Source organism: Giraffa tippelskirchi, chromosome 8, assembly GCF_054371585.1.
Source record: "Giraffa tippelskirchi isolate mGirTip1 chromosome 8, T2T-mGirTip1v1.2.pri, whole genome shotgun sequence".
NCBI lineage: Eukaryota > Metazoa > Chordata > Mammalia > Artiodactyla > Giraffidae > Giraffa > Giraffa tippelskirchi.
This window is the reverse complement of record NC_137282.1, coordinates 83118654-83145855: the sequence shown is the minus strand read 5'-3', so window position 1 is coordinate 83145855 and position 27202 is coordinate 83118654. Positions and strand designations below refer to the sequence as shown.

The window sequence follows — 27202 nt, the reverse complement described above, 5'->3', positions numbered from 1 at the left end:
TAGAGGGACAAGGGTCTGCCTCTAAGCAGAGGACCAGTCAGGAGGCCACTGCAATAATACATATGAGGAATGAGGGTAGCTTGGACGAGGTGACAACAGTGGAGCTGATGAGAGAACTTGATATGTGGGGAAGGTAACGTCAATAGGATTTGCTAACATACAGTATGAGGAGGGTGAAAGAGGGGACTCAAAGAGGGCGTCCAGAGCTTACACTTGAATAAGTGGAGTGGCGCTGTTTCCCTTTACTGGCCTGGGAGAGACTAAGGAAGGAACAGAGTAAGGTGGTGGGAGATAGAAATCTGCATGTACCATTTCAGGCGTGAGAAATCTGAGATGCTTTTTAGATACCTTATGTAACTGTGATAGTAATACCATAGGCTTCTAGAATCTTCTTTGGAGAATTTAAAGTATAATCCCCACAGAGTGAAGTCAGAAAGAGAAAAACAACTATCATGTATTAATGCATATGTATGGAATCTAGACAAATGGTACTGATGAACATACTCAGGGCAGGCATAGAGATGTACACAGAGAATGGACTTGTGGACACAATGCGGGAAGGAGAGGGTGGGACTAATTGAGAGAGTAGCGTCAACACATATACACTACCACGTGTAAAACAGATAGCTAGTGGGAAGTTGCTGTTTAGCATAGAGAGCTCAGCTCGGTGCTCTGTGATGACTGACCTGGGGGGAAGTTGGGAGGGAGATTCCAGACGGAGGGGCTATACATACTTATCTGATTCACGTTGTTGTACAGCAGAAACAACAAATAAATTATCCTCCAATTAAAAATAAATTTTAAAAATAAAATTAATTAAATAAATAGAGATAAATTTTAAAAATAAACTAATTAAATAAAATATAATCCCCAGTGCAACACTCTACTTAGGAACTGTCCAGAGAATACCTGTGACCAAGGGTTTACTGGTAAATGTTTAACAACCTGTTCTCCAGGGGAAAAAAATTCTTCATTTGTAATAATCTGTCAGTTTCCATGGTGTAAATACTACACCCTGGCCAATTTCAAGCTGGCAGTGTGAGGTCAGCGCATGCAGAGAGGGGAAGGATGAGCACAAACGCTCTCCTACACCAGTATGAGCAGCAGGCTCCAGCCGGCACTACAGTGACCTTCCCCAGGCCCCCACACTCCTCAGAAGGCAAAGTAGAGACAATTTTCAGCAGGGAGGGAATGGCTTTAGGCAGTTATCCTTTAAACACCTTTGCAGGGGTTTTGAAGAAACAGGTTGTGAGAAAGCCTGAGGCATTTGTATTATAAACAGCTGCCTTATTGTTGTAACAGACTCATCCAAGATCTGACATTAATTATCTCTAATGCAAAACAAATCTACTCTCAAGTTTCAATGGGGGTAGAGCAGGATGGGTCTGCTCTCAATGGGGGTAGTCCCAGGTCCCAGGGATGGTCCCCAAGTCATTCTGAAAGAAAGGAAAACTCCATCCTCTCCATTTGTTTCTGGTTTCTGAGCTCAGAATCCCTTTCTGAAATAGATAATACCTGGATCATTTTCAACTTTGGGGTGAGAAAATAATTTGCTCTAGGCCTTAACCAGCTCTTGGAGAGAACTATTTTCTCAGGGCCATGAATGACATTAAATTTGCTTTATTAGATGGCTGTTCAGTCAGCAAACTAAAGATTCTTTATTTCCATCTCCACTCTAGAACAGGGGTTCTTTTTGTTTTGCTTTTTGAATATGGACCATTTTAAAAGTCTTTATTGAATTTGTTACAATCTGCTTCTCTTTTACTTCTTGGTTTTTCGGTCTCTGGAAACGTGGGATCTTAGATCCCCAACCAGGGATCGAACCAGCTGCTCCTGCCTTGGAAGGCGAAGTCTTAACCACTGGACCATCAGGGAAGTCTCTAGAACAGGGGCTGGAAAATTATTTCAGCATACTCACGCGGTGCAGGGGTAGTTGGGTTGCCCACATGCAGAGATTCAGATCTAATTGGTTGGTAAGACCTGGGGGTGGGGCTTTTTTCTTTTTTTTTCATACTCCCTGGCTGATTCTAATGAGTAGACAGGGCTGAGAACCACTGCAAGTTCAAGTAACCAGTGGTTCTGCTCTCCGCTCTGCTTAGTCGCTCCCTTGTGTCTGACTCTCTGCGAAGCTAGGGACTGTAGCCCACCAGGCTCCTCTGTCCATGGGGATTATTTAGGCAAGAATAGTGGAGTGGGTTGTCATGCCCTCCTCCAGGAGATCTTCCCAAACCAGGGATCGAACCCAGGTCTCCTGCATTGCAGGCGGATTCTTTACTGCTGAGCCACCAGGGAAACCCTATTTCCTCCATTCAGCATATGTCCTTGGAAAGGCTGTTGACCAAGGTGGACTCGGAGGTCAGGACAGATGGTCCTGGCTCACTCGTCCACCTGACATTCATGTTGGCTCCGACAGGGGAGCTGTATCATAGGCAGTTCCCTGAACAGCTATCCCGGAAGCCCCCTGCATGGTGTGAGGGCACGTTTCAAAAGAATGGCAGCTAAGGGCTGATGCTGCTACGACTACTCAAAGAGCGGATAAAATGTCTTGATAAGGGATACCTGAGCAAAACATGGCTGGACTACTGATTTGCCCAAAATAAAGCATTCTGTCTGGGATGGAGAGTCAGGATGATGCAATCCTAACCTTTCCTAACTCTCCCACCTGAATTTAGTTACCTGGTTTTACCACCTTACAAGTTGCAGTAGGACTCATGGGAACCCAGCATTCTCCAAATCACTGAAATTTCACATGGTTCCTGACCAAACAATAAAGCAAAGTTCAATTAAGAAATTCATCCTAAAATTAAGCAATGTTTAACTGCCTGATCTTTGGAGTTATTAAGAGTAAGGGTCCCTTGGGCCCTCTCTGGTGACTCAGTGGTAAAGAATCTGCCTGCCAGTGCAGGAGACATGGGTTTGATCCCTGATCTAGGAAGATTCCCACATGGCTTGAAGCAACTAAGCCCATGCATCAAATATTGAGCCTGTGCTCTAGAGCCCAGGAGATGCAACTACTGAAGCCCAAGTACCTTAGAGCCCATGCTCCACAATAAGAGAGGCCACTGCAATGAGAAGCCCGCACACCACAAATAGAGAAGAGCCCACACTAAGCAACGAAGACCCAGCACAGCCAAAAATAAGTAAAATGATTAAAAAAAAAAAAAAAGGAGTAGGGGTCCCTTCCATGAACACTGGCAGCTAATGGCCATTTGCACGAGTCTCCTTTCAGTGTAAGTCTACATATCCTCCTTCCTACCCTCCCTTCCAATCCAGAACAATCCCATGCCCCGCCCTGCCCCTATGCACATGCTCCCCCACTCACACATAGGCACCAGCTCAGGACCCAAAGCTTCAGAGAGGAGACAACAGCAAACAGAGCAGAGTGGATGGAGAACGGATAGTAAGAGCTGGTGGTCCAACCGAAGGACAAAGGTACAGAAAATGACTGCTTCCAAGGGGAGCAGAGCCCAGCCCAGGGCAAGCCCCACAGGATGTAGGGCCTGGCATGGCCTGAGGGACACAACCACCAGAAGAGTCGGAACTGGCTCAGGACAGGCAACGTCAGCCTTCACTATCACACTACAGACACTTCCGGCCCATCTTCCACCTCCTAGTGTGTCTCCAGGGGAGGCTGGAGAGGAAGACACCCTCCACTGCCAGTGGCTACAGAGGCTTTTGATTAAAGCCTCTGGAATGGAAGCTTTGTCTTTTAAATCCCTCAAAGCAGTTTCCAAAAAAAAAAAAAAAAATGTAGATAGAACAAGAAGGGGAGCAGAATGCTCAGGGCTTCAGCCTGCAAAGGCCAGATGCGGGAAGCAAATAAATTCAACGCTTTCAACAAGAGAACAGGGTGATGCTGCCAAGTGAGGCAGGGGAGGGGATTCTCTGGTTTGCTTACCTCTCTTCTCACCCAAGAACACACATTATGAATTTCATGGAAATAGATGGTGGGATGAATCAGTTATATTCACCAGGTCACCCTTCTCCAAATACAATCACCGGTTTAGCAAATCAGGCCTCTTGCCTGTGCTGGTATCTCTGTCTGATAAATTCCTTCCTGATTGTGTTGTTCAGTCGCTCAGTCGTGTCGGACTCTTTGTGACCCCATGGACTACAGCATGCCAGGCTTCCCTATCCTTCACTATCTTCAGCAGTTTGCTCAAACTCATGTTCCTTGAGTCAGTGATGCCATCCAACCATCTTATTCTCTGTTGCCCACTTCTCCTTCTGCCTTCAATCTTCCCCAGCATCAGGGTCTTTTCCAATGAGTCAGCTCTTTGCATCTTATCCCAGCTCAAATGTTACCTCTTCTGTGAAGCCTTCCTGGACTCCCCAAGGTAGAACCTATGGCTCTTTCTCCTATGTTCCCAAGACCTTCCTCCATACTCTCTAAGGACATAGATTGTCATCTAGCTATGTTCTGTCTCCCCAAGTGAACCGGGAGGTCCCAGGGGTAAGAGCTAGACCTTGTTCATTTTCTTATCCCCAGTGCCTAGTAAACACTTACTAAGGGAACAGATAGATGGACACAGAGATACCAGAGGAATTCAGAGAGGCCACTGCTCTAAAAGGGAATCTGAATCCACAGGAGACAGAAGAGTTGCACAAGCACAAGGCAGACTTTTCTATTGGCAGCGAGTCATCCTTTCTGGAAGCCTGGAAGGACTGTCAGCAAGATCTCTGCCAGTCTCCTCTGTGTCTCCCTCTATTTATACCCTGGGGCCAGGAGACAGGAGGAGGCTGCCTGAACTCAAGGACAATGATCAGCAAGCAATACCTTTGCTGCATTCATTCTTGGCAAGGATCCCTAGAGGTTAGGTTTCCTTTAGAAAGAAGCCGCTGAGAGAGGGAAATGCCAGTTTTTTAACTCTTCGACTCCAAAGAAATTGACAGAAACTTTAAATGTCTGCTAGGTAGTCCTTAAGGCACCAAAATTTACCATTAGGCAAAATGACTTATAGGCATTGCAAAAGTTCTTGACTCAAAAAACAATATTTTTTCAGGTTACTGGAAAGGGAGCAGCAAAAATAAATAAATAAAAAAGAATAAAGCTGAAAGAGTCTCTAAGAGAACAAAAAACTTAAGGGTAATATAAAATCACCATCCTCTCCAAGTATTTTAACTGTGTAATCGAACAGAAAAAGAGCTTGGTAAAATACTTAGGCTTATACTTAATGGACCTAAAAACAAATATATACATACATGTAACTAGTATAGCAACCATTAACCTAACTTTAACCTAATTTGCTAAAATGTTGTTTTAATCCCTTTTAGGAAAAGCAGCAAAAGGTACAGTAATTAAGAGCACACATTTAGATGTCAGACCTGAACTGAATCTTGTGACCTTCCAGCTGCAAGACCTTAAGCAAGTTACTCAAGCTCCCTGAGCCTCAGTTTCTTTAGTTATAAAATGGGGTGTTTTAAGTCTTCCTGAGGTGCTGCACATAAAAGGTCTCCACACAGGTGCACGACCAAGAAAGTGCTCAGGAAGTGGTAAGTAGCAGTATTAGCAAAGAGAGGTTCTCATAATCATTATGACCATCATCACAATGACAAGAAAAGAAACAGATGTCAGGACTTTAGGAAGAAAGGAAAAAGTTCTTAACTTTCTTCTATCACTTCATCTGTTTATCAGACCATTGGTCTCTCTGTAGAATCCCCAAGAATGATAGAAAGATCCAATTATAGTCACAGAATTACCCAGGAAGGATATTAACACCTTTGATCAAGCTTTCTATTAAATAGTTGAGACAAAAGGATTTCTTTTCTAAACATTCAATTCCCAGGAAAACTCCACACCCTAGTAGCCTAGTTCTCCTGTATTTGATTTGCTCATTGGTTCCAGAGGCCTGAGAGGCTGCCTAAATACAGATTTCCTTCTAGAAGTCACATCAGAAGAGTTTCCACTTATTATTTCCCCAACAGCTTGAAGGAATTGAATATATACCCCAAGAGGGACCCATCTTTGGCACTGAAAGTAAAACCCTTACCCAATCCCAAGTTTGTGGACATTGTAATAACAGACGCAGTTGCTGAAAACAGCACATTATCATCAGAGGCTTGAAAGACTCAACAGGACAAAATTGTCCTCAATGGCATTACAGGTTTTCAAGGGCTAAAGACCAACCATTTAAATACAACTGTATGATTTTGTGTGTGCACGTGTGTGAGTACACCTGTGCATGCAGTGAAAGCCGTTTTGAGGATTGTGAGACATGCCTCACACCTGACTCTTCCTATCATGTCAATGAAACTCTGAACTTAGACACGTCATTTCACCTATACCAGAAAAGACAAGAAAAAGGAAAGGAAGACCTTAGAGCACCCATGAAACTCAGCCAGCTTACAAGTACCAGTGCAGAGTCCACTTGGGCTGCTCTAACAGAATATCATAGATTAGGTGGCTTATAAACAACCAAAGTGTGTTTCACTTCTGGAGGCTGGGAAGTCCAAGATAAAGGGCCTGATAGATTCAGCATCGGTGAGAACCACTTCCTAGTTCACAGACAGCCTGTGTCCTCATAGGAGCACTCTTGGGTCTCTTTCATAAGGGCACTAATTCCATTCTCAGGGACTTCACCCTCATGACCTAATCACCTCCCCATCATCACACTGGGGGTTAAGATTTCAACATACAAATTTTGGGGGGACACAAACATTCAGTCTCTAACAAGTACCAATAATCAAGAAGATGCAAATAAATTCAAATGGCACATTTTTATCTGACTTCAGAATAAATAAACTGGTATTTGGATTAAAAATTTTTGTTCTTTTCTTTTGCAATTTACCTTTACCAGTTGAGTTGAGGAGAATGGCAATTACAATATAATGACTTCCCATGAACACAGACCAAGTAATGATAGCAGAATTACACTTGGTAAGAGGAAGAAGCCATTCTTGGATGAAAGAGTGGATAATGGTAGATACTCAGGAGTTGGCTTATCATGCATCCCCATACTATATATCAGTTCAGTTCAGTCACTCAGTTGTGTCCAACTCTTTGTGACCCCATGGACTGCAGCACACCAGGCTTCCCTGTCTATCACCAACTCCTGGAGTTTACCCAAACCCATGTCCATTGAGTCGGTGATGCCATCCAACCATCTCATCCTGTGTCGTCCCCTTCTCCTTCTGCCCTCAATCTTTCCCAGCATCAGGGTCTTTTCAAATGAGTCAGCTCTTCCTATCAGGTGGCCAAAGTATTGGAGTTTCAGCTTCAACATCAGTCCTTCCAATGAACACCCAGGACTGATCTCCTTTAGGATGGACTGGTTGGATCTCCTTGCAGTCCAAGGGACTCTCAAGAGTCTTCTCCAACACCACAGTTTGAAAGCATCAATTCTTTGGCACTCAGCTTTCTTTATAGTCCAACTCTCACATCCATACATGACTACTAGAAAAACCATAGCATTGACTAGATGGACCTTTGTTGGCAAAGTAATGTCTCTGCTTTTTAATATGCTGTCTAGGTTGATCATAGCTTTCCTTCCAAGGAGCAAGCATCTTTTAATTTCCTGGCTGCAGTCACCATCTGCAGTGATTTTGGAGCCCCCAAAAATAAAGTCTGTCATTGTTTACATTGTTTCCCCATCTATTTGCCATGAAGTGATTGGACCGGATGCTGTGATCTTAGTTTTCTGAATATTGAGTTTTAAACCAATTTTTTCACTTTCCTCTTTCACTTTCATCAAGAGGCTCTTTAGTTATTCTTTGCTTTCTGTCATCTGGTGGTGTCATCTGCATATCTGAGGTTATTGATATTTCTCCCGGCAATCTTGATTCCAGCTTGTGCTTCATCCAGTCCAGCATTTCACATGATGTACTCTGCATATAAGTTAAATAAGCAGAGTGACAATATGCAGCCTTGACGTACTCCTTCCCTGATTTGGAACCAGTCTGTTGTTCCATGTCCAGTTCTAACTGTTGCTTCTTTACCTGCATACAGATTTCTCAGGAGGCAGGTCAGGTGGTCTGGTATCCCCATCTCTTGAAGAATTTTCCACAGTTTGTTGTGATCCACACAATCAAAGGCTTTGGCACAGTCAATAAAGCAGAAGTAGATGTTTTTCTGGAACTTTCTTGCTTTTTCAAAGATCCAATGGATGTTGGCAATTTGATCTCTGGTTTCTCTGCCTTTTCTAAATCCCAAGCTCACATATTATATATGTGAGCATGTATATACATATATATATACTGCAGATTAACACCAATATTATATATAGTATGTGTATGTATATACAATACATATACTTTCATGTATATGTAGAAACATGGGATTGATATGTATATATTTCAATGTATAAGAGTGTGTATATATGTGAGCATATATACATATGCAGGCATTGAAAAATTCATGTGTGTAAATAGTATATGTGTGTGTTCTTGTGAAGTTTCATCCTCACAAAAGAATGTATCTCATGAGCTCTGTCTATAGCTGACATACGGCCTTGTTTTAGGAAACATGTTTTCCATTTATATGGTTTATTATTCCCTGGTTGTTCCCTTCCTCCAGCAAAGCAATGCTGAACCTACATCTTCTCCCGTCCTCCCTACCAGACCACCTGCCCCCACTGGGAAAAGCCAGGTCCTTCCCACTTTTGCAGGACCATGACTCACATCATCATACCCTGTGGATAGCAAGGGCAGCCCATCTTTATCCTAGGTGACTATCTCTATCAGTCCCAACTCCTTCCTCCCAAGGGCCTTTGTCCGCCCTAGTAGAGCACAGATTTTGGTCGGAAGGCTCATCCAGGCAGCCTCCATGGAACATGGGACATCTGGATCCAATAATGCCTTGTAATAAAGTACCTCCTGTAGCCAGATTCATGTCTCATCCCCTGTGTTCTTGATGAGAGTCATGTCTCCCTGTGTTAGAGTCTCTTAAGAGAGTGTGGATGTAAGCTCTGACTTTTATATAAATATAACCCTGCTGCCCTTGAGAACATGTGGGAAATTGTCTGTTGAAGGGCCTGTGTCACTATATGAGCCCACTCTCCTGAGACCAGATTCACTGTCTGTCCTGCCCCAGTTCTCCCTTTCCCTTTAACCTGGGCAGGGGGAGTCCCTCCTGAACACAGAGTGAAGGGTCTTCATCACTACCTCACCACTCCAGTCTCTTGAGAGACAAAGAAAAGGATGCATTTTCCTGCACAAAGCATCACCACCCCATTCCTGGCTATAATATGAGTAGAGCCAGGAGGGTACCAGGCTTCACCCTGGTCAGTCTGTCCTTAAACCTCCTCCATCATTCTGTCTGCATGCCTGCATCTCCTCTAGGACCCTCCCTCATATGTTCAAATGCCTGATCTTGACCCAGAGGTGCTCCCCATGCCCTATAGGGAGCCCCATAACCCTGAATTCCCTTTGAACTCTCTCTATTCTCATCAAAAATATAGCAGTCTTCTGTGTCCTTTGCTCCTAAAGGTGATAGGTGGTGATATGTCACCCTGTTAACTTAATATCACCTGATGCATTTACTAGCTAACGGGTTACCTCTTATCAAGAAGATCAACAGACAGTGAAACCAGAGGTGGGATTCTAAGAATTCTGTGTAGGCTAACGAGGCATCACTGGAGGGGGGAGTGAGATTTCGCCTCTTTCATGCCATCCTGTGTAAATAGTCACCAACTCAACACACAGAGCAAAGCCAAGAGGAGGGATAGAAGACCACCGGAAAGCACTTCTCCAAAAAGACTATGTTAGGTGTTCCTGATCCTCGCCCCCACCCTGACCTCTCTCAGAACCACACATGGAGTCTCTCTGGGCTCCCACGTGGAGGGTGGGCTTCCTTCCCCTGCGATAGTGGAGTCCGGCAGACAAACAGCACTCCAGGGGCAGAGAAGCCTCAGAGTGCTTCCCCAAGGGCACCACAGAGAGCCGGAATACACGGAACTCAAAGGCCAAGCCATCAGAAAGACTTTTGGCAGGAATACAGGGGCCATCAGGAAGCTAATTTAGATCCCGCTGGGCTGACTTGAGTCTGGAAGGAACAGAGAAAGAACAAGAAAATTATGTGGTGAATTGTCAGAAGGCAGGAAAGACCCAAGGCCTTGGTCTTAATCACGTTCCATGTGAAGAAGTTCTGGCATGACGCATGCCTGAAACTTGCCAAGCCTTGAGTAATGGGAACAAGCAAGAGAGGAAGAGGGGGGTTGCTGAGAGTGCCTGGTGGGGAGGGGGAAGTCAGGCCACGTCTAGGTGGTGCCAAACATCTGGGTAAACTGTAAAACGTTAAGCCAATTTCGAACCATTTTGTCTATAGAATAGCAAACACTGAATCTGAAAATGTCTAGGTCACATCACTGTAACTTTGTTTTATTTTTCAATGTTTGTGCAGATGTTTGAAAGTTCCTGGAGGGCATAACCAAGGCTCATTTATTTTCAGTTATCATCACCTTCTAATACTCAGTGCATGTCTGGTACCTCACAGCTACTCTATACACATTTGAGGAAGGGAGAGAGGCAGGGGAGAAGTATGAAGCCATGTACAGATTACCCCCAAATCTTTGATGACAGGATGACCACATAACTCATTGCCCAAACTGGGACATTCTTGAGAGTAAAAGTGGCTGCTAACACTGGCCCAAGCCATATGGTCACCCTACTTAATGGTCAGTGATGTATGGAAGATGAAGCATTAGCAAGGAACTACCTCTTTTGTTATTTTCCAAACACTATGTTAGACAGGCTTGCAGTGCAGAAGAAATCGCAAGAAGGTCAATGTGGCTGGAGCAGAGAGAGGGAGGGGAAGGTGGGAAAATGGGGCAGGACTTGGACTTCATTCCAGGTATGAGGAGGTGCCCTGGTGGTAGGGGGCTGGGGCGTTTGCTGGGTGAGTGACAAGTTGTGATTTATGTTTTAAAAGATCTGTCTGCTTAGAATAGAGTCAGAAAGTACGTTTTTAGATGCTACAGGTCAGGGGATGGGGCGGTGGGGAGTTAGTGTTTAATGGAAACAGTTTCAGTTTAGTAAAGTGAAAAATTCAAGAGATGGCTGATGGCGAGAGTTGTACAACAATGTGAATGTACTTGGTGCCACTGAATTGTACAGTTAAAAATGGTATGTTTTATATTATGTGACTTTTACCACAATTAATAGAAATTTTTAATAAATAAAAAATAAAAACCCAAAGATCTGTCTGCTGTATTGCACAGGAAGCTCTACTCACTACTCTGGGATGACCTAAATGGGAAGGAGGGGGCTTCCCGGGTGGTTCAAACAGTAAAGGATCTGCCTGTAATGCAAGAGACTTGAGCTTATAATGCAAGCTAAACTTGAGTTCTAGTACATATTCTGGGATCAGCAAGCTGCAGAGTCTTGGTCAATCCCTGGGTCGGGAAGATGCCCTGGAGAAGGGAATGGCAACCCACTCCAGTATTCTTGCCTGGGGAATTTCATGGACAGAGGAGCCTGGCAGGCTACAGTCCATAGGGACACAGAGAGTCAGACACAACTGAGAGACTAACACTTTCACTTTCTTTCTTTTAAATGGGAAGGAAATCCAAAAAAGAGGGAATATATGTATGCATAGAGTGGATTCACTTTGCTGTACAGTAGAAACTAACACAACAATTGTAAAGCAACTATACTCCAATAAAAATAAATTTAAAAATAAATTTTTTAAATGTTATAAACAAAAGAAAATATCTGTCTGGCTGTAGCATGGAGAACGGACTGTAGGGGAAGAGTAGCATATGCCACTGCAGTTGTCCGAGTGCAAGAGGATGGTGGCGGCTAGTGCTAGGGGGCAGTGTGTGCTGAGGAAGTGGAAATAAGGGGACAGTTTTAGGACAACTGGTCTACATTGAGTTGCTGATGCAATCAGGAGGGAGGGATAAATTGGGAGCTTGGGATGAACATATATACACTAATATATAAGGTAGATAACCAACCAGGACCTACTGTATAGCTAAGGAAAGTCTTCTCAATATTTTGGAATAACCTATATGAGAAAAGAATCTAAAAAAGAATGACTATATGTATATTTATGATTGAAGTACTTTGCTGCATACCTGAAACACAATATTGTAAATCAACCATACCCCATAAAATTAATTTTTAAAAAAATGAGAGGCATCAAAAACGATTCAGATTAGAAGCTGAGCCACCAGCTGGGTAGATGGTGATGTCCTGGTCTACCTGGGGAAGCCAGGAGAGGTCAGCAGCCTTGCAAGGAATTCATTGACCTTTGTCTAAAAATGAGTTACTCTGAAACCCTCAGCTAGTTTCAGTTACTGTGAAACCCTCAGGGGTCTCCCTGCTGTTTATCTTCCTTGGCTCTTGTCACTATTTATACTTGTTTTATGTATGGGTTTACTAGGTTAATGATCATCTCCCCTGCCAGACTGTAAGGGATTTTGTCTTGCCCACCAATATGCCTAGCATCTAATATGTGCCCAATAAATATTTTCTGGAAAGAAAACCAAGCTAAGGTTTTTTAAAGCTAAACGTGAGTTCTAGTACATATTCTGGGACCAGCGAGCTGCAGAGCCTTGGTCAAGCCATTGGGCCTCTCTGGTTCTCGACTCTCATCATTACCACAATGCATGAGGTGCCTGCCAAGGTCCCTTCAAACTCAAACATTCAGGAACCATGATTATGTTCTTTGATGCTCACAGGAGAGCTGGAATAAGCAAAACCAGAAGTTGGTGTCCGAAGTCCTCTGAACTAAGGAAATATTGCTGACCTAGAGCTGAGGAGGGAGGTTGTCCCCAGTAGTCAAGCCCTCACAGCAGTACGTGGATATATATCAACATCAGAGAAACAATGCATCAGGGAGAGCAGGCTGAACTCATTTCCCTGGTCCTCAAGGAGGCAGGTGACACATCACCTCCATTACCAGCACTGAGCAGATATTCCAGGTCCCCATTTCTCCAAGGATGCTGATTGGGGTCCTACCACTCTGTCAGTCATCAGCAGCACCTTCCTTTCTCTTCCTTCATGACTGTTCCCATTACTCAAAGTTTGGTATGTGGTTTACATGCAATAAGCCAGATCATCTTTGTACTAAATGTGACTAAGTCTGCTATCCTCTGATAATACAAGGCATGGTTTTATTTTCTCATTTCCGCCTTCCTTTTTCCAGCCTCATGTCCAAGAGGGAACTTTGGAATGAGCCCCATGAAGGCTGTTGTTCTGCCAACAGCACTGTGATGACCCCTGGGTCTCCCTGATTCCACGTTTGGCATTCCCAAACCCAACAGCTTCCCTCTGACCTTCTCTCTCTCTCTCCTTGCCAACAGGAAAGAGAGTGTGTGGATAAAAGAAACTGACAGATAACCCAAAACCCCATGTTAGTCATTAGTTAAAACTTCCTGAGCCACTAACAAAAACCAGAACTCACCCTAGGAATATTTCAAAACCTCTGCATTCAGGCTAGGTTAGTGTCGAGTTGCAACACTAGCGCTGCAGGTCCGAACAATCATGCCTCATGCCAACAGCTAGCCCAGGCCCGGAGGAAAGCTCCAGAACACCAGGGCAGAGGCCAGAGTCCTGAGCTCAATTATCACAGCCCAGATGCACCACTGGTGGCTCCTCTCTGCCTGATTTTCCAAACTGTGGATCCTAAGTCCTGCCCATGTCCAACCACAAGGGCTCCTCTTCTGCTCCACCTTCCTACTCTAAATGGGCCTTCAGGCACCAGTCTCTGGCCACACTCTGCCTATGCCCTGTGCCTTACATGGGCCCTTGTCTGCTCTGTGCTAACACTGACACTAGTGTCCTTGGGAATCAAAGGATCCAGATCTGCACAGATCTACCAGCTGTCCTACTTTTCTTTTTTCTCCATCTTCCCAGTTTGTAGCTTATAACCTGTTTCAGGTTCTCTCTTGTCTGCATCTCTTCCTAGGTTAGAGCCTCCTCCTATGGAACTCCTGTTTCAAGGTTCCACTGGGAGCCCTGGGAGCAGCCACACTGAAGACTGTTTTCTCTGCCACCTTCTCTTGTTTTGTCCTTCGGCTTCTAAATATTTTATTATAATGAGACATGGCCAGGCTTCCAAATTCTCATTACTCAGGCTTCACCCAATTTGGAGAAAAATTAACACACCTGGTAGCAAACTTCTGACAGCAAAGACATGCTTTCCAGGTCCCGTCTGAACCACCAACATCTGTTGGCCCTATCTGCTTCAGGGCCTGGTTATGTCTATCTGTAATAACAGGTAATTGTCCTTGTCCTTCTATGCTTATTCTCTGAACTGTGTCCTGTTTAAGTAGAACTCCAATCATGTCACACTTGTGCTCAAAATCCTACAGTTTCCCTCCCATTTCAGGGTAAAAGTCAAAGTCTTCACAGTGTTCTAGCAGCCCCTTCAAATTGGAGGTATAACCAATTGTTCCAAAAAGGTAACAGGCATGCCCCTGTTCCTCTGCCTGAAACCATTTAATCTGGAAAGCACAGCGCATCCATTCCTTCTACTACTTCAAATCTTTTCTCAAATGACATATGCAGGCCACCTCGTCCACAATATCAGCTCCTACCTAGTCATCCCATCCCCCTTACCTTTCTTTTATTTTTCTAAATTATATTCTATTACAGCATGTAATTCACTTGTGTGTGTGTGTGCTTGGTCACTCAGTCAAGTCTGACTCTTTGCAACCCAATGGACTGTAGCCCACCAAGCTCCTCTGTCCATGGGGATACTCCAGGCAAGAATACTGGAGTGGGTTGCCACGCCTTCCTCTGGGGAATGGTTTCCTTCCCACCCAGGGATCGAACCCAGTTCTCCCACATTGCAGGCAGATTATTTACCGTCTGAGCCACCACAGAAGCCCTCGTATATAATTCTTTAATTTTGTCTCTTGCACTAGAATTTAAGCTCCCAAAGGGCAGGAATTTTCATCTGTCTTATTCAGTGATGAATCCTCAGTGCCCTGATTATCTCCCGGCACATAATATTATGGAATGGATTAATAACTCCTTAATAAGAAGTTCATCAGTATTTTAGAGTCCCAAATCTGGTCTTCCTGCCAGATTTGAGTCTCAAATTTTCTACTTTTAATAGCTGTGTGACTTCAAGCAAGTTTCTTAACTATTTTATACCTCAGCTTATTGATGTACAAAAATGAAAAAGACATTGCAACTATTGCATTAGCCCAGAAGTTCCTTAACATGTTATGGAAAAACCTGAATGGATTTTTTGGTCAACTCAATATTTCATAGGATTGTCAATGAGAAAATTCATGAAGTATGTTTAGCATGGTGTCTGGAATACCGAAAGAACTCTGCGGATGGTATTTATTATCTTCAGCCCTAGTAGGTAAATTAGACTTTTGGAAATAATCAAAAAGCCACCTGGACTGAAGCCTGGTAAATAAAGTAAAACAGTGTCTCTGCTCAAGCAAGATGGGAAGATAATGCAATATGAGCAGTTCTCTTTTCTGGTTAATAAACCAGCTCTGTAAAAACAATTCTGGGAAAGGGAAAAAAAAGCAACTCATGTTTTCAGCAATGGTACTCCCAGTATGGCCACTTGGACGGACAACACCCATTTGGCTGCATCAGTTCTAACATATTGATATTTGCTAGTCTCACAGAGTCCCAACAGACAAAACAGTAGGCACGGCGGCCCTAGAGGTCCTCTGCCACACCTCCTGCTTCACACATCACTTTATGTTGCTTTTCTGCCCAGGAGGTTCAACCACTCCCTGAGTATGTGGGTCAAGAACCTCTCGGGAGAGAGTGCCCAAGAGGCTTTACAGAGAGGATGTCACAGAAAATGATACCCTGAACCAGACCAGGCAGTAACCTGAGTGTTGGGAAGCTCTAGAAACCCAATCTGGGAAGAGTGATCAGAGATGGGATAGCTCGTTTGCAGAATAATCTTTCTGGGTCCCCGAGGAAGAGGAGGAGGGGTAGTCTCACCCCCACGTGGCTGATTGCCAGCCACCCCGTTACAGCTCTGAGACCTTCCTCCTCCTCTCAACTCTGGCACTGCAGGGAGAAGAGGGTGAGGATATAGAGGAGCCCAGAGAGGTGCACTCAACCCTACCACATGTGAGGATGCAAAGTGCCTGGCTCTTCCACTCCAGCTGTGCCTTCCGTCCCTCTCCAGGGCCAAGCATATGCTTCAAATTGTATTCGAGACTCAAGGAGGGACCTTGCAGACTGTCCCTTCTCATTTTACAGAGGAAGAAACTGAGGGTCAGAGAGAAGGATGTGGGGGTGGCCAACACAGCTGGTGGGCCATCTATATTCTTCAGCCTGTCCCCAAGGTCACCTGCAGACAGCCTCCTTCCCAGCAATGGCTTCCTACATCTCCCTCCCCAAGGGCAGCCTCTGGCCTGAGGAACACACTCAGCCAGCAGGCAGAACAGGCCAGATGTGCCAGGAGATTACTACTGCTATTGTTTAGAAGGGACGCTCTACCTGTTGTCGTTATTTAGTCACTAAGTCATGCGTGACTCTTTTGTGACCCCATAGACTATAGCCTGCCAGGCTCCTCGGTCCATGGGATTTTTCCAGGCAAGAATACTGGAGTGGGTTGCCATTTCCTTCTCCAGGGGATTTTCCTGACCCAGGAGTTGAACCTGTGTCTTCTGCATTGGCAGGCAGATTCATTACTGCTGAGCCACAAGAGAAGGCCAACATTCTACCTACCAGGGGAATAATTTCAAGGCATGCCACACAGTTTCTTAGAGGGACATTTTATCATCCAGTTCATTCAGGGAAAACACTTTCATATTCAAGCAAGAAGTACTAAGCTGAAAGTTCTAAACATTTTTATTCCTTTGGATCCTTTTGGCAATATGGGGAGACCGTGGACCTCTCTTCAGGACAATTATTTTTGATGCACACAATATATAGGATTATAAAGGACACTAAATATGATAAAAAACAATTTTCAAAATAATTTTAAAATAACTTTGGAATATCATAACATGCAGATGTCTTTATTTTATCACAACAAATAAGATCGAAAGGAGAATCTCATAATGAACATAATTTGAGAGTAGTGATGAGCATAAATAATAGTTGCTGCACCAGCTGTAATGTGACATGAAAACACGTGTGATTTCTGTTGACAAAGTCACAGGCGCTGCTGATGTCATAGTGTTGCCTACATTCATAATTGGAGGAAATGATAACATCCAGTTAGAAGTTAATGAATAAAGGTATAATTAGTTCCCATCAAAGTTAAAATTTTTCCATCTAAGTTCACAGACCCTCTGAAACCTCCACATGGATCCTCTGGGTGTTTATGAACACCAGATAGGTGAGGAACACTGTGCAGGAATACCTATGTGACTCGCTAACTGGTGACTCAAAACTGATTCAATGGCCACTTGAATTTCCATTCCCTGGGTCAGGAAGATCCCCTGGAGGAGGGCACAGCAATCCATTCCAGTATTCTTGCCTGGAGAATCCCAAGGACAAAGGAGCTTGGTGGGCTACAGTCCATGGGGACACAAGGAGTCAAACACAACTGAAGTGACTTAGCATGCACTCTGAACAATTCAGTCCTAAAGCCATGAGTTAGGGCAGAACAAGGTGGTTCTGTAGCGGAGATGCAGGGAGCCACAGGGGTTCAGAGCAGGGTACCAGAAGTTGAACAGACTGAAGAGGGTGGCCCCTTCAGGGATGGGATAGCAGACATAGGAGATATCACAGGGCATTGATCAAATCAATAAATATATTGCTAACGGAAGCAAGGTTTCTTATTGTTAGAAAAGACAGAAATACAGAGAAGGAGAAAGCTAGAATAACCCCTGGTGTTGGATTCCAGCTGAAGACATCTGTGTGAATGTATGTATGTATACATATACTCTAGCTCTGGCCATAGAGAAGTCTGGGGAGCAGCAATACCCACCCCCCACCCCATAACAATATGTACACCTAGCACACAGATCTTGTCTTCTAAATTCTATTTTCTTCTAAAAGAGAACAAGATTCCTTGAAGAAATGGCTGATTGCATGACTGGGGGCAGAAAGTAGGGCTGAGCCTAGAGCACTCAAAGAATGAGTTCACATTCTTTGTGAAAGGAAGGTTCATGTGAAAGGAATGCCGCAGTCAGCTTGAATCTGATCCCAGGGGCCAAAACAGGGACCATTTACACATCACAACAATTAAGAAGGATTAGAATGTGCTTAATACAATGAAAAATCATGAGTCTATACAGATATAAACAAATAGATGAAACAGTTGAATGTTTGATGAGAAATGAGACATTTATACAGTTTCAAGACACCTCCCCACAAAATACATATCAGTTACACAGGGGAAAAGAGTAACTTTACAGTGGGAAAACCTAGAAGACACCAACTTAATCTAGTAATCAGAGGTAGCAACACCAGTCATAGCATAAAGAGGCATCTGTAGCACTTGGTAAGATACAGTGAAAAACACATAATCTAACTGCTGCAGTATTCCTGCCAAAACGCCTAATCTGGATATAACCATGAGGAAACATCAGACATTGAAACTGAGGGGTGTGCTATAGAATACTAGCCTTTGAACTTCAAAGTGTCAAGGTGCTAAAACTCAAGGCGTGTTCCCGACTGAAGGAGGCCTGAGACATGGCAACCAAATGCAGCCTGTGGTTCTGAACTCCATCCCTTTGCTGTGAGGACATTATTAGGACAATTGGCAAAACTTAAATGGGGTCTGAGGAGTAGAGGATAGCAAGGTATCAGTATTCATTTCCTGATTTTGATGCTCACACAAGAAAATGGTTTTTTTCCTAGGAAACATCTTCTCAAATATTCCAGGGTGATAGGATACAAGTTGGAAATTTACTCTTAAAAAGTTCAGAGAAAAAAATGTTCTTTGTAGTATCCTCTCAATCATTTTTGAAAGGCTGGGGTTGTTTCAAAATATAAAAAGAGGAGGAAAGGCTGATTCTGTGACCATCATTTACCTTTAGCCAGTACACAAGAGGAAATAAAACATAATCAAAGGAAGATTAGGGAGCATGGATTTCTTGGAACAGAGTTGTGACCCTATATGTAGAGAACCCTGTCTATTTCAGTTGAGAAGCAGGGGTAGACATTCTCCACTGCCACCACACCTTAGAGGGTGGAATGAGAGATTAACTCTTGCCCCAACTGCATGATAATCAAGAAGCTGCAGAAACAGAGCCATTGAGCACCACAACCAGAGCAGGACGTGTAAAAGCTTGAGGGCAGCCCGCCCTTCCAGAATTGGGCAGGCAAAGAATACAAAAATATCTCCCAGGAGCAGTTGACACCATGGAGGACAGCTACTCTTGAGCCACCTAGAAAGGATCCAGCCCCAGAGGTAAGGTGATTCCACAACCAGGTGCTCAGAGGGAAGGGGAGATTGGTAAGAGGAGAACCAGACCTGGTCCATAGGAGGGTAAGCCCCCGAGTCAGGGAATAAGACAGTCAGTCGGCAGTGCCTGATACCACTTTAGGGAAAGGAGATCTCTTAACACCTATGAAAGTACTCCAAGAGAGAGTGCTAAGATTTGAGAACTGACACCCAGAGGGCCTCAGCCCCAGAATTCAGCTATATCAACACTGGACTAAAACCCCAAAGAACAAGCAGCAGCACCATAAGTGGCAGAAGAGGAAAGAAACAATAAGAAAGAGAAAACATAGAACAAAACACACCCTACCCTTCCCCACTGCAAGTTCCCAAGGCTTGGTCAGACCTAGAGTTCTGAACTGGAGGAAAACAAAAACAAAAACTTGAAATGTTTAGTTCAATCGTAATATTTCAATACTGGAAAGCAAGACTAAAATATTTGAGAGTGATCAAACATCTATGGAATCTCCCAGGGACAGGGAAGGAAAAGCCAAAAGAACTCTTGTGAAAAGCAGTGATGAGTTAGAAGAACGTGATTTGGCTTCTGCCCAGCGAGTCCAGCCCATTCAATCCGCCATTACATATGCATTATCTTGTTGAGTCCTCATGCCACCCTAGGAGCAAGCTGACTGAAAAGGACCAAGTGCAGGCTTATGGGTACCAGTCACAGTACCCAGTGTGCTAGCCTTCCGGGAGCCCCTGGCATTGATCTGCACCATCACTTCACACGTGGGTAACCAGGGAGCAGACACCAACAGGCAAGGTGGTAGGTAGGCAGCAGAAACCAATGGAGGACAATGCAAAGCACAGTTGTAGGGAACTTGTTTTGCTTTGTAGTGGCTTCCAGGGAAAACCACAGCTACAGAGAGGATTAGAGTCAGGGATGGGGTGGTTTCTTCCAGTGCAAAGGCACTGGCAGAAAACATATTGTGAAAGTTAAAAGCCCCAGCAGAGAAAAGCCCAAACCAGGGATGTTCACAAACCGAGATTCTGTTTATTTGCCCATCGTTCTGTTTTTTACTCCTGCTTGTATACTAGAATCACCTGGGCCCTAAACTCAGAGACTCTAGACACTGGATTTTTTTTTTTTTTAAGTTCCCTGGATGATTCTAATGTGCAGCCCGGGTTGAGAATCATAGCTCGACTGCAATGATCTTGCTGCTTCGGTTTGACAAAAAGAAAAATGCTTTGTCTCAGTCACAAATGTCAACTTCAGAAAAGTTTGGCTGAGCATGAACTTCAACCCTGTAAAGTAACTTGTAAAAAATATCAACATACTAATGAACATTTCAGCATCGCGTCATTTACTAGGTTTAAGTATAGAGATAGAGATTGATCTATCTTGCTGTGCTAGTGGTAGAATTTATTTTTTGTTTATTTAAAAGTGTTTTTCCTGCATTTGGAGAAGACGATCATCAATTCAACTTATCTATACTTACCTTGCTCCCCTTGCAAAAAAACACACACATTCACATGAAGGTTTAAAAAAAGAGCAAAGCCATTAGACCAACCAGGTGAGTGAACTGAGGTACTTTGTTTCATGTAAACTATATGGAACCAAACCCCCATACTACAGCATTTCCATCCACCCACTGATGTCAGCATTTTAATAAAAGCTGAAAACAGGCAGTTAGATGAGTCTACACTTTGACATTATTTAACTCGAAAGTCATTTTCAATTTCTACTCCTTTTGTTTTAATATTAACATTTCCCATTACTCACACTGGGGATTCCCAGGTAGTACTAGTGGGAAGAACCCGCCTGCCAATGCAGGAGACATAAAAGACATGGGTTCAATCTCTGGGTCAGGAAGATCCCCTGGAGGAGGGCACAGCAACCCACTCCAGTACTCTTGCCTGGGAAATCCCATGGACAGAGGAGCCTGGTGGGCTCCAGTCCATAGAGTTGCAAAGAGTCGGACACAACTAAAGCGACTTAGCACGTGTTCATTACTCACATTATAAGAAAAGGTCCCGATTCCTCTGCTTGAAAGTCAAGGTCCTTCACAATCTATTTCCAACCTAACTTTTGACCTTTAACTCCTTCTCCCCATCCTCCTCAAGAACAAATTATCTTTCATAACTAGTAAGTCCTCTCACTATCCCAAACTTTCTAAAGTCATCTTTTTTTCTTCCTTGTACTTTTACCTTCATTAAAAAGTATTTTTGACTAATTTTTTCCCCTACTGAAGATAATAGTGTTTCATCTTAAGCTGAAGCAAGAACATATTTAAATAACCATAGATACATCCATTTGTCTTCACTACTAATAAAAAGACAATGTTGACCATACCATTGACAAGCACAGGGATAGACTCATCACTCTAATGGCTCCAGCACTTCATCCCTCTCTGGATCCTTGGCCTTTGCAATGTGACTTGGCTGCTCTACCAACCAAAAGGTGGCACGTATTTCCCCACTCCTTATTATCAGTTTGAGACTTGCTTTGAACATTAGACAGACCTGACATTAGCCAAAATTTAAACAGAAGTGCTCAAGTGTTTCTACTTTTGCTTCTGCTCATCTGTGATTGCTTGGAAAACATGCCAGAGCTAGCCCATTGGAGGATGCCAAACATATGACCCAGTGACTCCAACTGCCCCAGCCAACAGCCAATCAACTGTCAGACTGGTATGTGAGTGAACTCAGCTGAGACCAGAAGAATCTCCCAGCTGAGTCCATCCTAAATCAGCCAACTCTTGAAAACATAGGGGCTTCCCTGGTGGCTCATTTGGTAAGGAATCCGCCTGCAATGCAGGAGACTCAGGTACAATCCCTGGGTGGGGAAGACCCCCTGGAGAAGGAAATGGCAACCCACTCCAGTATTCTTGCCTGGGAAATCCCATGGACAGAGGAGCCTGGTGGGCTACAGTGCATGGGGTGGCAAAGAGTCAGACATGACTTAGTGACTAAACCGCTAAACACCACTAGAAACCATTATACCAGTGAGCCCAACCAAGACCAGAAGAACTGCCCAAACAAGTCCAGCCTAAACTGCCATCCTACAAACCAACTGACCTAATGAAAAAAAAAAACAACAATGATTTTAAGTCACTGGGTTTCAGGATGCTCTGTTTCACATATTATTGTGGCAATCAATAAATAATACAATTGCTATACTAAAGACTGTATAGCAATAATTTAAGTGAAAGCAACCGGGCAAAGACTAGGCAGCAAGACCCATGGGTGCAGGGACTATGTTGGGTGATTCACCACTGCATCCCCTTTGCACGGCACAGGGACAGTTATAGGGACTCAATAACACGTGCTGGATGAGGCAAACATCTGGTTGTAACAGACCTTACGCTGGAACATTTCTCAGAATGGTCATAAAATCATTAACTTCCAAACTTTTAAAAATACAGCTGACCCACTTCTATCATTTACTTACCTTTTTTTCCTTTCTAAGTCAAAATCCTCAGCTAGCAGACATAAACCACACAGTAAAAAGAGGTTTCTCTAAAAGCCTTTTCCCAAGCACGCCGATGACTCCTTGCCCCATCACATAAAGTCATTTCTTCCCAGCTGCCAGGCTGCCTCTGAAAGAGCTAGAGCCCTGCCAGTTACAGTAGCTGGTATAAAATCTAATCTTATAAAACACACATCACTTCTCCAACTCCATAATTAAGACCAGAAATCTGTAACTGAGACATTCATAAAACTGGGGTTTCCAAGTGCCAGCTTTGCCTTCAGGTTCTGCACAATGGGGCAGATTTGGGAAAAGCTGCCCAGAATAATCTGATGGGCAGGAGAAAGGGCTCCTGAATGGTCAGGGGCCAATCGGAACAGGCCCAGGCCAGTGCTTTCCAAATCTGCTTCTCCGAGTTCATGGCTCAGTACTTCTCTGTCCACCTGTGATCACTGTTAAGGGTCAAGACTAAACAACTATTAGCAAATCCATTGTATTAATAGAAGAACAAATTTCTATGGACAAGGTTGTAATTGTTTGGCTTTCGGAGTTCTGTCTTTATTAATGTCTCCAGAGGCTAGTTGTAAATGAGAAGGCTTTTTAACTTCTCAGAAGGATGTTTCTATTTCACCAATTTTATCTTTCACAGAAGGCACCAGCTTCAACCAACTCTTTCTAATCCTCATACTTGGCTTCAAGTCAGAAGCCAAGATTATTAAACTGATGTAGACACTGTGCTTATTAACTGAGTTCTGATTTATTAACATACTTGTTTAGATGCAGTTGTAACAAGAATTAGGAAGCCAAAGTCACTCCTTCCCAAAATGCAAACACATACACGTGCTTTACCTCTGAGTCTATTCATATGGACCAAAGCGTTGATATTGGCAGGTCATCCTTGAATCCACTTTGGGAGCCTGTCCCTTTGATATAGCTGGAGGGCAAAACTGCCACATCCACATATGTCTTCAATTGCTGAGATATTCTTTTCCCACCACTTCCCACTGTGGAGAATTTTTCAATCTGTTTAATATGAGGGAGGAGCCAGGTTGCTATTCTGGGTTTAACTATGAAATATTTATCGAGTTCTAACTTACCAAGAGCTATTTGAAACCCAGGGCCTTAGGATTGTATCATTTTCATAAACAGAGGCCCAGAAATTGATCAGGTAATGGGAGGAGGAAGCGGGAAGGTCACCCTGAATTGAAGGAGTGGCAGAGCAGGGAGCCTAGATGATAAGCACCCAGCAGACAGGAAGGGCAACTTTTACGTGCTTCATTCACTGTTATGGGCAAAGAACGTGAAAACGGAAAAGCACCATCAAGATCATATGTGGCAAACTTTGCATTTTATATGAGGAAATTAAAGCCCAGAGAGGTTAGGTGATCTACCCAAGGTCACACAGCAAGTCAAGACAGGAATCAAGATGAATTTTTTTCAGCAAATAACATGAGTACCATCCACAAAGACAGGGCCGTATCACAGGGTTTGATATTACAGTTACAAGCCGCAGTACAAACTTTTGAATGTTTTTATCTTTGGGGCCCAAACTCAGTGCACTCATACCAGTGAGCTCCCAACATTAGCTCCCAACAGTGAAAAATTCATGATTTAGAGCAAGGGTTCTCAACCTCAGCACTACTGACAGTTTGGCATGGGTAATTCTTCGTTGGGTGGGGGAAAGGGGCTGTCCTGTGCTGTATAAAATGTCTTGCAGTCTCCCTAGCTACTACCACTAGATACCAGTAGCATCAAGTTTGGTTCTCCAGGCATTGCCAAATGTCCCCTGGGGAGCAAAACTGCCCCAGTTTAGAACTACTGATTTAAAGCAAAATTAATCTGACACCTGTTCAAGGCTCCACATAAGCATCGAGTTGAATGATATTATTTGTATTAATGATGAAGAAGGTAGAAAGATCTGGAGAGTTAAAGAGAAAGACTTGATATCATCACAGAATTCTCCAGTGCCTAGAACCATGTTTCGTACAAAAACCTTATATTCCATCTTTTTAGAAATTAATATGTAATAATTTTTAACTATTTTAATTTATTGGGCTTTTTAGAAATTGATGATGTTTTATTTTTATTTATGATTTTGGCCATACTGTGCAACATGTGGGATCTTAGGTCCCTGACCAGGGATCGAACCCAGACCTGCTGCATTGGGAGCATGGAGTCTTAACCACTGGACTGCCAATGAAGTTCCAATTGTTATTTACTATTAATAATAATGTGTTAACTTATTAATAAAAATCTTCTAAATGCTTCATGTTTACATTCAGATAATTTACTTTCCTTTTTCTTACTCCTAATGGACAGTGGGTATACTTTTCCTAATGGCCATTGTAATTCTTCTTTGAAAAAAAAAAAACGCATAGCCCAAAGGGTATACAAAGTACACACGAGTAGTGTAAAAACAATCCCTCCCCCAAATAACAATTTTTAAAAAGCCTCATACACATTTGATCCTTTACTAAATTAAAATGTATTTATATTAATGAGTAAACATCCTGAGGCAACTTAGCTCACATTAGGGCTATCAGACTGCTTTCTGGCCACCAGCCCTGAGCTAATGAGGATGGAAGTGGTTAAAGGGGGCAGAGAGGAAGGATGGGACCCGGACAGTGCAGAGTTAGTACCAATTTCATGTCATTTCAAACTCCCAGCATGAAGCAACTCCTACGTCCTCGGGGAAGGCAGTGATCTGTGACTTTGTTGAGGTACCCATTGGAAGCTGGTGTGTCTGAGGAACTGGTGAGAGGAGACCCACAGTTGGCCACGGCTGGACTCAGCTCCATGACTCACAGAAGACACATACAAAATTACACTGGTGGGTGATTTTTAAAAACTGGTTTGTGAAAAATTGCTATCAAGTGAGGGATAAAACCTCAGGGAAAGCTGGAGAGGTAGTTAACTGTAGCTAATGAGCAACATGAGGGCAAGCACAGAAACACCGGATTCTCCATGGAAGTCAAGACAAGTCAAGACAAAATCAAGAAGTTGTAACATTCTCTTATTCTCACCTTATTCTCCAATTGAGGGAGTCAGAAAGTTTTGGAGCACAGTCCTCTGGGTTGTCTGTTGTAAAGCCTCACTTTACAGGGGCTCACGAAGGAGGGTCCAGACTAAGGGACTCTGAAGCCGCAGGCTGGGTGGGAGGTGGGAGACAGGGCAGGTGGAAAGCCTCAGAAAGAGGATTGCTTGGCACCCCTGCCTTTCCAGGGCCACCTCCCCAATCACCTCTCACCCAATTCTAGGGTGTCTGGTACCAAAGGGCTGCCTAGAGCCAGGGCTGGACCTCAGGTGTCCTGTCTTGGGGACCCCGAAGAAGCACATCAACTGTGAAAGGAAAATAGATCAGCTGGGGAGAGGCCTGGCAGTGTCACTCCAGGGACTTATATGGAGGCTGAAAGATGCCTGTTCTTCCGAAGACTCACTGGCTCAGGTGATGGGTGTGCTGTCCAGGGATCATCAAGCTGCTCTGATCGCCTTGCCCACTGGTGACACCACTGAGGCCCAAAGAAGCCAGTTCCAGCTATGCCCTGGGCTGGGCAGCTTCCTGTCACATGTCCTTCCCTAAAACCTGGAGGAAGAGATCACTTCCCTATCCTATTTCAAAGGGGCTAAGGATTTCTGGGTTTGATCCCTGGGTCAGAAAGATCCCCTGGAGAAGGGCATGGCACACCACTCCAGTATTCTTGCCTGGAGAATCCCATGGATAGAGGAGCCTGGCAGGTTATCCCTGGTAGTTGCAAAGAGTCAGACATGACTGAAATGACTTAGCATGCATACACAAAGATTGCTGGGAGAAATACCAACAACCTCAGATATACAGATGACACCACCCTATTGGCAGAAAGCGAAGAGGAACTAAAGAGTCTCTTGATGAGGGTGAAAGTGGAGAGTGGAAAAGCTGGCTTAAAACTCGGCGTTCAAAAACGAAGGTTATGGCATCTGGTCCCATAACTTCATGGCAAATAGAAGGGGGAAAAGTGGAAGCAGTGACAGGCTTTCTTTTCTTGGGCTCCAAAATCACTGCAGACGGTGACTGCAGCCATGAAATTAAAAGATGCTTGCTCCTTGGAAGAAAAACTATGACACACCTAGATAGCGTATTAAAAGGCAGAGATATCACTTTGCTGACAAAGGTTCATCTAATCAAATATATGGCTTTTCCAGTAGTCATATAAGGATATGAAAGTTGGACCATAAAGACAGCTGAGCACCAAAGAATTGATGCTTTCAAACTGTGATGCTAGAGAAGACTCCTGAGAGTCCCTTGGACAGCAAGAAGATCAAACCAGACAATCCTTAAGGAAATCAACCCTGAATACTCTTTAGAAAGAACTGATGCTGAAGCTGAAGCTCCAATACTTTGGCCATCTGATGCGAAGAGCCAGCTCATTGGAAAAGACCCTGATGCTGCGAAAGATTGAAGGCGGGAGGAGAAGGGGGTGACAGAGGATAAGATGGTTGGATGGCATCACTGACTCAATGGACATAGTTTGAGCAAACTCTGAGAGATAGTG

The 27202-nt window shown here is 43.8% G+C and overlaps 1 long non-coding RNA gene across 1 annotated transcript; it reads right to left on the bottom strand.

Moving 5' to 3' along the window:
• Positions 1 to 9676: 9676 nt before the first annotated feature.
• LOC145517013 (uncharacterized) lies at positions 9677 to 27166 on the bottom strand. The gene is made up of 4 exons (XR_014061927.1): positions 26111 to 27166; positions 25921 to 26034; positions 25697 to 25821; positions 9677 to 9979 (listed from the first exon to the last, which is right to left on the bottom strand). It is a non-coding gene; the product is annotated as an uncharacterized LOC145517013 (long non-coding RNA).
• Between the last annotated feature and the right edge of the window lie 36 nt (positions 27167 to 27202).